The sequence below is a fragment of the Podarcis gaigeae genome (assembly GCF_964106915.1).
Source record: "Podarcis gaigeae genome assembly, chromosome: 15".
Lineage (NCBI taxonomy): Eukaryota > Metazoa > Chordata > Lepidosauria > Squamata > Lacertidae > Podarcis > Podarcis gaigeae.
In genome coordinates, this window is record NC_139692.1 from 21,646,300 (window position 1) to 21,657,096 (window position 10,797).

A 10,797-nucleotide genomic window follows, 5' to 3' on the forward strand; every position below is an offset into this window, starting at 1 on the left:
CTATCTATCTAATCTATCTCTATCTATCTCTATCTATCTATCATCTATCTATCTATCTATCTATCTATCTATCTATCTCTATCTATCTATCTATCTATCTATCTATCTATCATCTATCTATCTATCTATCTATCTATCTATCTATCTATATCATCTCTATCTATCTATCATCTATCTATCATCTATCATCTATCTATCTATCTATCTATCTATCTATCTATCTATCTATCTATCTATCATCTATCATCATCATCATCTATCTATATCTATATCTATCTATCATCTATCATCTATCTATCTATCTATCTATCTATCTATCTATCTATCATCTATCTATCTATCTATCTATCTATCTATCTATCTATCTATCTATCTATCTATCTACCATCATCTATCTATCATCTATCTATCTATCTACCATCATCTATCCATCTATCATCTAAATGCTTTTTAAAATAAAAATGATGACTTAACTGGAGACTCCATGAACCAAATCTGAAATCTTCTGCTGACAAAGCATATTTTTGCCTTCTCCTTCAATTAGGCAAACTGGTAGGATCAATTTAGAAAGTTAGGGCCATGTCAGAAATAGTTGGGCATGGGACACTGTTTTAATCCAACAGTCTCCCTCCTCGCTACCCCCCTTCTCCTTTGAATCTGGGTCCACTTTTCTTGCCCTGATCAAAAGGCATAACATTGTTTGTTCGCAGATCAAAAGATTCCTCTAAAGCCCGCTAGCAAAATCTACAGGAAATATCTCTAAAACTGCACAGCCCGGTAGGAGACGACATGAGAGATGACAGGGGTTAATTCTAAAACTTGCCAAAAAGAGATTTAGCATAGGCTTGGAAATGCTCAGATGTGGTGCTGACTCGGATTCCAGCTCTGATGGTCATGGGGTGGAAGGAAAAGAATGGTAAAAAGACACACAGAGTAGGAGCAATTGTTCAAGCTGTCTCCAAACCCAAAAACCACCACCACCCTGCTGCTAGAAAGTGCCAAGTCTGAAAGTCTGAAAGGGATTCTGATATTAAAAACTCTCTCTTTTCATTGAGGTTTCATAGCTCAGACAATCAAGATGTTGAGAAAGAATGGCAAGGGTCATGCCGCAAATGGTTCTGTTGAATCCTTTGTCTTCAGATGGGCTATTATTTTCTTTCTTTCTTTCTTTCTTTCTTTCTTTCTTTCTTTCTTTCTTTCTTTCCTTCCTTCCTTCCTTCCTTCCTTCCTTCCTTCCTTCCTTCCTTCCTTCCTTCCTTTCTTTCACCAAAGTATATCTAAGAACTGTGAGAGCTGCTGCACTTGGCTTTCTCTCTAGATTACTGCAGGCCTTTTATGTGGCCGAGTGTAGTGCCATTCATGAGTCTCAGTGATACATAAATAACTTGGGGGATTCACTGCCACAAGATGAGGAAAGGCATGGTCGGCCAATCGGTATTAAAGAAGGATAGAATTTTTTTAATGTATGCTACAGCAGCAACAGGAATACACATCGAAAAGTATTGGAAGACACAAGATCTACCCACCCGGGAAGAATGGCAGATGAAGATGATGGAGTACATGGAACTGACAGAAATGACAGGCAGAATCCGAGACCAGGGAGAAGAGTCAGTGGAAGAAGATTGGAAGAAATTCAAAGACTATCTGCAGAAACATTGTAAAAGTAAGGAATGTTAGAAGGATGCTGGAATGAAGTTATGTGGTTTTAGCAGTAATGTTATAAAGGAGTATGTAAAAATGGATTGTTGACAGGTGAGAATGTAAAGTTACAATATATTAAGATAAATTATTAAGATAAAAACAAAGATGGTAAGGATTTGCTGAATTAACTAACTGAACTAGAATGCAAAAAAGGGAGGTGTGAGGAGGTCAAGGAAATAAGCAAATGAAAGATAAGATATGAAAAAATTGACTTGTTTTTTAATTGTTTTTATTTTTCTGTATTTTCTATTTTTTGTTTTATTTTTCTTTATTTTTTGTAATTTTTTGAAACTTCAATAAATATTTTTTTTAAAAAAATATGATGAGGAAAGGCTACAGCATTTGGCACTTTTCGGTGCCAAAAAATGGCAAGCAAGAGGGGACACAAGAGGGGTGTATAAAATGATGTGTGGTGTGGGAAACATGGGTAAAGAAAAGCTTGTCTCATAGCACTAGGCCTCAGTGATATCCTGTGAAGTTGACTATTGGGAGATTGAGAACAGACAAAAGAAAGGACTTCTTAACACCAGGAACACACTCCTAGGACTTAGCTGCATTAGTAAAAAAAACAAAACCAATGTTTTGAATGTGTTATAAACATGCAACACCAGGCAGCACCTCAGAGCAAAAATAATTTCTAAGTGATTTTTACATAGTGTTCCCCTCCTTTTGTTATGATTTATTTTCTGATGTATTTATAGCATTTTTTCTCTGTACAGTGGTAGCCCAGGTTACATACGCTTCAGGTTACAGACTCCGCTAACCCAGAAATAGTGCTTCAGGTTAAGAACTTTGCTTCAGGATGAAAACAGAAATCATGCTCTGGCAGCGCAGCGGCAGCAGGAGGCCCCATTAGCTAAAGTGGTGCTTCAGGTAAAGTACAGTTTCAGGTTAAGTATGGACCTCCGGAACAAATTAAGTACTTAACCCAACAGTGGCGTAGCGTGGGGGGTGCAGGGGGTGCCGGCCGCACCGGGCACAACATCTGGGGGTTAGGGTTAGGGGGCGCAAATCCACGGGTTAGGGGGTGCAAATTACTTGCCTTGCCCCGGGTGCTGACAACCCACGCTACGCCACTGTAACCCGAGGTACCACTGTATATAGATCCACCCCCACAAGAGGGAGTAATGGCCACCAGCTTAGACGTCTTTCAAAGCAGATTAGACAAATTCACGGAGGCTAAAGCTATCGGTGTCTACTAGCCAAAATGGTTATGCGATTCCATACCCTCCAACATTTCTCCAGTGAAAATAGACACATCCCCTCTGACATTTCTCCCATGAAAATAGGGATGTCCTAAGGCAGGTGGATCCAAAATCCGGCCTGGGCTTGCGGCCCCCGGGCTGGTTTCAAATGCAATTTTGAAAAACCAATCTCTTGCGGTCCCTGAGTGCCTGCCCACCAAAGCCATTTCCTTTTTGTGGTCTCGTCACAAGCTCTCCCCTCTGCACAGGGGCATGGCTAGCCCCCATGCCATTAGCGAGTCCCCGGCTGTGTCACTCCTTGGGTCAACCAATCTGGTCGACCGGGGGGGGGGGTAGCTAAATAAATGAATACATACATACATACTACAGTACACGATTGGGACGTTGCTGCTGCAGCGATGGCGGTGGTAGAGGGGCTGCCGCTGCCTTGACCCAGTGCCAAATTTATGTATAGGCTAAGTAGGCTGAAGCCTAGGGCCTCTAAATCTAGGTGGCCTCGCCAGCCCACCCGCTTCCCAGCGGGCAGTCTCCCCTCTCCCAAAATTGCAAACCCAAGACTTCATGCGAGGGCAGGGCAATTCAGGACTCTAAATCTAGGGGACCTCAACAGCCAGTCCTCTCCCCAGTGCCACATTCTCCCCTATCCCAAAATTGCAAACCCAAGACTTCATGTGAGGGCAGGACAACTCAGGCCTCTAAATCTAGGGGGCCTCACCAGCCTGCCCTGTCCCCAGTGCCGCAGTCTCCTCTCTCCCAAAATTGCAAATCCAAGACTTCATGTGAAGGCAGGGCAACTCAGGCCCAGCAACTATGAGACTCAAGGCTAGCCAGTGGGGCCCAATTTGAAGCAGTAGGGCACAACTTGATTTCTAACAATTTTTTGCAGGGCCCCAATTCACAGCCAAAGTCTGCAAAATCTTATAGATATAAATTAAATCATTGGTGCATGGGCCCCCTTAGGAGTGGTATGTGGGGCCCAATTTGGCCCAGTTGCTCCAATTACCTTAAGGTCAGCCCTGATGAGACTGTGCAGGGGTTGGACTGTAAAGCCTGCACCTTCTAGGTCCCTGGTGTCACTATTCAGAGTACAAACTCAAGGACTTGTTATGGAAATAAAGGGGGGCCACTTATTTGAAATCAGTTTTGTCACCTCTCCCCCCCAAAAAACAACAACAACCCCGAGACAATAAGCCCAGCCACCTTTTATTCACAGTCGCATAAGCACTACACTACACATAAGCATAGCTATAAACCTGTACGTTCAACCGCTGAAATATATATTTTTAATATGTAGCAATGGATATTTATGTTGCTGCTTTATGAATGAACATGGTGTTTTATGAATGGACTCTGTATTTTGTGAATTACCTAAGAGCCACCAATAGGGAGCTCTAGAATCTGACAGCTAACCAATTGGGTACTACCAAACAGTGACCCTCTATTGCTGAAAGCAGGTAACCAGCAGGGAATGCTTCGGCTCAGCCTTTGCACTGTTGACTGAACACCTCCTGCTGTGCAGATAATGGAGAAAGCTCATAAATTGTATCCCTTCTGGCACCCTGGCCAACTGTGTTACGCTGGTGTAAATCCTGGTGCACCAGAAGCCCAGAATAGCAGCAAATAAAATCCGCTCATATGTCAGCGACTGATAAGACTTGTCAACCAGTTCTTCCATAGCCTTCCTAAATTATAAAGCTCCAAAATACATGTCAAAAGAAAGCAGGTCTGTGAAGAGCAAGGCATACAATGGGCACCACCAGTGAAAAGGCCCTGCTCCGTGTAGCTCCTGCCTTGTCATTTGATAGGGTGCCCACTTGCCCTCCTTCTTGACATGGAATGCTCTCTGTTGGAGTCTCCAGGTCCAGTACAAAGACCATAAGAAGGTCTCCGTCTTCTCCAGACATGTTCACTTCATCAAATCTGGCCCTCTTTGAAAAAAGTTTGGACACCACTGTCCTAAGGAAAAGCGGGACATTCCGGGATCACATCAGGACACACCTGGAACAACTTCTGAAAATCTGGGACTGTTCCTGGGACACTATACCTTCCCTGTTGTACACAGCATACCATGAAATACCAGTTGCTGGGAATTACAAGTGGGGAGAATGCTATAGCATCCAGGTGCTGTTTGTGGGCTTCCCACATGAGAACAGCGAATGCTGGAACACATGGGCCTTTGACCCGATCCACCAGGACTATTCTTATGTTCTCATGTGGGTGCAGCCACTAATCTAGGTGGCTTTGAAGAAGTATCAGACAAATTTGTAGAGTCCCACAATGGCTGTTGCATTTCTCAGTAGCTACTAGCCACAATCACTCATGGAACCCACATGTATAGATATCTGAATATGTTGTTTCAGCTTTGTGATGTTTCTTCTTCTTCGGGGCTTTCTCTATCCCTGGGCATCTGCCCTCTTGTCATTTGAAACACATACGCCCCTCTTGGGGACCTTTCATTCATAGAGCTAGCGGCACGAGCGAAAAAATGTTCTAATTGCATATTGATCGAGGTTTGTTCAGCGGTGAGTCTTGTGTTTGAAAACTGGGCTAATTTTTTCTCCTGCTGAGATCTCAGGGAAATGTAAACCAACCAGAAATGCATGCTGCACATCCTTTTGTCTCTTCACAGGTTCTCTGTGAAATCACCTAGAGGTCAATTCCAGGAGTGGGGAACCTCAGGCTTGGGGGCCAAATGCAGCTCTGAAAGCCTCTCTAGCTGCCCTTCAGGACTTTCCCCAGGCCATACCCTTCTCTGGCCACACCCCCTCTCCCCAGACCACATCCCTTATCACCTCAGCTAGTTTTGAAAATTTCATTAAATTAGGGCCACATGAAATTTGGCCACTGGTCGCATACAGTCCATGGACCACAGATTGCTCCCCCCAAGGGCTATGGCCTTCTAGAGGCATACCTCTCAACTGTCCTGGTAAAACTGGAACATCCCCTTTTCTCACATGTGAGCTCAGCAGCCATTTTGGGTGTTGAAATCTCACCCCCCCCAAAAAAGGCATATTTTGGGGGGACGACTGTGGCGTTTGCCTCGTAGGTGGGTCATAAGGAAAGGGTTAAAATGAGTGTGATGTGATTGGCCAGTGGAAACTGATAGGAGGAGTTATGGTTAGAGGGGGAGTTGTGTGCAGTTGAGAGTTGGGAGTTGAAGAAGGAAGAGGGAGGATATAAGTCTGTGGGTTGGTCGTGTTGTGTGGTGATTGAGTGAGAGGAATTGTTAGGTGGAGTCAGGTAGTTAGTTGGGATAATCAGTTTGAAGTTGTTAGGAACAAATAGGACAGTTAAGGAACTAAGATTAAGAAACTGCCAAGAAAAATTAACTGAAACCATAAGCTTGTTCATGCCTATAAAATAAACTTGATTATTTGTTAATGTTACCAACTGACTGGACTCCGTCTGTACCCGCGAGGAGAAACGGGTTGGTGTCAGTGAAGAAAGCAATTACAGTGCTGGCACAGTGTCAAACGTCTGGGGCCCCTGTGTGTTCGCCACAAAGACAAACACACTGCACCCCAAAATGTGTGTTTCTGGGCACCATGCTCTTATGTAAGAGCACAGCCGCCCTCCCCAAGTTGCATCTTTCGGGGTCACAATCTCACATGGGTCACATGACTCCTGGAGATGCATGGCCCAGTTTTTCATCTTGATGTGTTGCAAAGTATGTGGAGGCATATCTGATACTGGGATGCACAACCAAGGAGAGAGCTATTGCTTGAGAACAGAAGGTTGGACTAGATTGGCCTTGGACCTGATTCCATCTCCCTTCCTTCCTTTTCCCTCTGCTTTTCCCCTAATCCCTATCCCTCTGCTTCTTCCCCTTTCCCATTTTTTCCTCTTCGCTGACTTCAAAATTCCTGTCATCCCCCCCCCCCCCAAGTCCTTTTCCCCATTCCAACGCATCTGCTGCTGCTTCTCCCCTAGCCTTGATTAATCGGCGGATGTTTTTGCATAAACTACTTTTGGCCACAGCTCAGAGCAATGCCAGGAGATGTTTGATCACCGCTGGTGCCACCGGCAAGAGGAGTCAGTACTGGGCCACAGTGATTCATGGGCATTAGTGGAGCATGTAATTAAATGGGAACTGTCTCCCTTCCCTGCACTATTGATGGAGGAAGCCGCGGCTTTCACAACTCAACCCCTCCTTGATGTTTTCCATGCGGCGTGTCAGCACCAGACAAGGCCTGTCAAACATCACCTTGAAGCAAAGACGTGTGCAACACGCTCATCAATCCAAACATCTAACACTTCAGGAAGCAGGCTTTCTCTCTCTTGTCCTCCCTCATGCTCACACATTAACTCCTTGCAGGATGTCAGCTAGGAGGCCGGCGCCACAACAGAGTGTCAAGGGCGGGTTTGCACATTCTTGAACATCACTTGATTTCTTACCACTCAATCATTCCACATGTCAGCCTGATTCGCACATGCAAGGGCATGATCTGCATTCTCTAAACTGAGTTATGCTCAAGATTGATCCATAAATACATGTTTCGATCTCCTGCAAGTGTGTATGGACCACTGGAGAAATAACAGCCCAGGAAGAGTTTTCATGTAACCCTTTCCTCTTTGCCTTGGTTTTGGTGGGGAAAGTTCACACATTCATTCATTAGTCTATCTACTGTCATGGCTGTTGAGCAATCAAGCACATGTATGAATCGGACTGATATGATTGCTAGTGATTAGGGATGTAAGAGACTCGTTTTCCATTTTGCCCTGTATTCGTTTGTATGCAGCGCTGCTTCCATTCCATTGCAGTTTGTCTTCCAGCAAAACCTGCATCGTTCTTCTTGCCCCAAACTATGTTATTCATCTTGCTGTTGGCGGTGGCGAAGTGATGTAACTTATGCAATCTACTTAATTAATCACATAAATTATATTGTCGTTATGTTATTCCACCAATTCATTTCAATGCAAAGGAAACACAATCAATAACGTATAGTTTGCAGACTGAAAGCAACAACAGCAATGAATATCGATCTTATTCTCTGGATTGATTTTTATTCTGGGCGCGGGGCAAATAAGTGTGCGCTGTCAGTTTCTACTCCTGTTTCCATTTTCACAGGAATTACCTGACATCCCTCCCATTTATGGGTGGGAACCAAGTTGATCATAACACAACCTGGCTGAAGATGTGCAAAGTTATGGTGACTAATAATAATAATAATAATAAATAAATTTATTATTTCGACCCTACCCAACTGGCTGGGTTTCCCTAGTCACTATGGGCAGTTTCCAACAAAAGATTAAAAATACATTAAAACGTCAGTCATTAAAAACTTCCCTAAGCAGGGTTGCCTTCAGATGTCTTCTACCTGTAAATGTCATATAGTTCTTTATTTCTTTGACATCAGATGGGAGGGCGTTCCATAGGGCGGGTGCCACTACTGAGAAGGCCCTCTGTCTGGCTCCCTGTAGCTTCACTTCTTGCAGTGAGGGAACCACCAGAAGGCCCTCGGAGCTGGACCTCAGTGTCCGGGTTGAACCATGGGGGTGAAGCCACTCCTTTAGGTATACAGGACCAAGGCCGTTTCTCTCCATAGTGCTCAGTCAATGATGGGACAAGGAGGAATTACTGCTTGACAGGGGTGCCAACTTGAATAAAATATTGTGGGAACCCAGGTAAGCCCCTTCCCCACATAATCAATCACATGATGGAGTGCACACACACCATTTGAATGGGAATTCATATCAATTTTGGGGAGGGTCCCCCGGCCCCCCTCGGGTTACATAAGCTTCAGGTTACATACGCTTCAGGTTACAGACTCCGCTAACCCAGAAATAGTACCTTGGGTTAAGAACTTTGCTTCAGGATGAGAACAGAAATCATTCTCTGGCGGTGCGGCGGCAGCAGGAGGCCCCATTAGCTAAAGTGATGCTTCAAGTTAAGAACAGTTTCAGGTTAAGAACGGACCTCCGGAACAAATTAAGTACTTAACCCAAGGTACCACTGTATTGTGGGGCTGAAGCCCCCTCAGCCCCTGGGATTTGGCTCCTATGGTACTTGATGCTTTCGAACTGCTAGGTTGGCAGGAGCAGGGACCGAGCAACGGGAGCTCACCCCATCGCGGGGATTCGAACCGCCGACCTTCTGATCGGCAAGTCCTAGGCTCTGTGGTTTAACCCACAGCGCCACCCACATCCCTTTACCAACTTAGGTAACTTCAAAAGAGTATTGGAGAAATAAGACTGCCAATGGTTACTAGCCATGATGGCTATGTTCTACCTCTGTTGCAGGCAGGAAATGCTTCTGAACAGCAGTTGCTGGAAACCATACAGGGAAGAGTAATCTTGTGCTCAGGTCCTGCTTGCAGATTTCCCACAGGCATTTGCCCGGCCACTGTCAGAACATGATGCTGGACTAAATGGGTCATTGGCCTGATTCAGCAGGCTCTTGTGTAAGAACATAAGAATAAAACAGCAGCTTTATCAACCTGCCTGAGAGTGACTTCAGAACTTTCCCTATCCCCATCCCTCATTGTACAGCAGACATGGGGAAGCCATGGTTCTCCAGATCAAGCCAAGCTACAAGTTCCATCATCCCTTAGCATTAGCCTTGATAACTGGGGCTGATGGGAGCTGGAGTCCAGCAACACCTGGGGGAACATGGGTCTTCCATCTCTGCTCTGAAGGGATCTTGGCCACCATTTTCCTTCTCTCTCACACCTGTGCCTAATCCAGAGGAGTTTGCTTTTCCACCTAAATTTCTCTTCCATGGAATCTGAGTCTGAAACCCAAGTTAGAGAATTACTGCTGTTGTTACTAGAATATCTGAAAGCCCCTGAATAGTTATGTGATGGTGTGTTGTGAATCAGAGGTCAAGATAGCCAGCAACTGAACACCAAGTGACTGTAGAAAATCAAAAATTTGCACAGGATGGGAGATTTGGTGTTGACCTGGCATTGATCTTTGTAAACTAAAAGACTGCAACAGGGCCAGTTTTGTAGAGGATCATTCCCTGTGCTTCAGAGCACTTCAGTTGTTAAAGCTTCTTCTGTGCAAGATGACAGTTCACATATTCTGCCCTGCTGATGAACGTTCTCTGCACAAAGGTTCCCAGGTCTATTCTTCCCGTAATAAAAAACCCAGAGGTTCTCATGCCATTAGCAAACACACATGGATTCTCATGGATCAGCCTGAAATGGTGACAGCCTTTCCCATCCTTGTTTCCATGGATCAAGCTCTCAGCCAGTCTGCACCAAAGTGTAGTTTGAAATCTGGTGGAATAAACTCACCTACTATTTCTGCTTTATTTAACTCAAGAGTTTTCCATTGACAGAATTCAGAGTTATGGGTACCCAGGTGGTTAGCTGTCCAGCATGAGGCTTGCCAGGTTCCCTGTAGTGATGTAGCAGCAAAGTCAATGGCAGGCAAAGGAGCCACTGGAGTCACAGAGGCTGTGAAAGCCTATTTACCAGCTCTTTGCTCCCCTGCAAGAGTAGCACGGTGTCACCGTGACATCAGAGCAGGCCAGCCAATGGCTCCAAAGGTGCCTCAGGGTTTATTAGGGGGTAGGTTTGGCAACCCATCAGACTGATAAATGAGTCAGATGGGCAGGGTTTAAATATTATTATTATTATTATTATTATTATTATTATTATTATTATTATTATTATTTCCTTGGAACTGTGGCAATGCCTCTTCCTTTGTCTGGATAGAGGATAAAGAGAGGTGTGTGTGTGTGTGTGTGTGTGTGTGTGTAGAAATGGTTGCTCCACCCACTTTTGCCTCTGGCTCCACCCACCATTGGCATGTGGCCCACGGAAAATTGCCCAGATGGGAAAGTAGCCCTTGGGTTGAAAAAGTTCTCCCACTCCTAGTCTATATCTCAGAGCAAGTAAAGGAATGAAGGCAGATACATACCACCAAACAAAATACCCCGAACAAC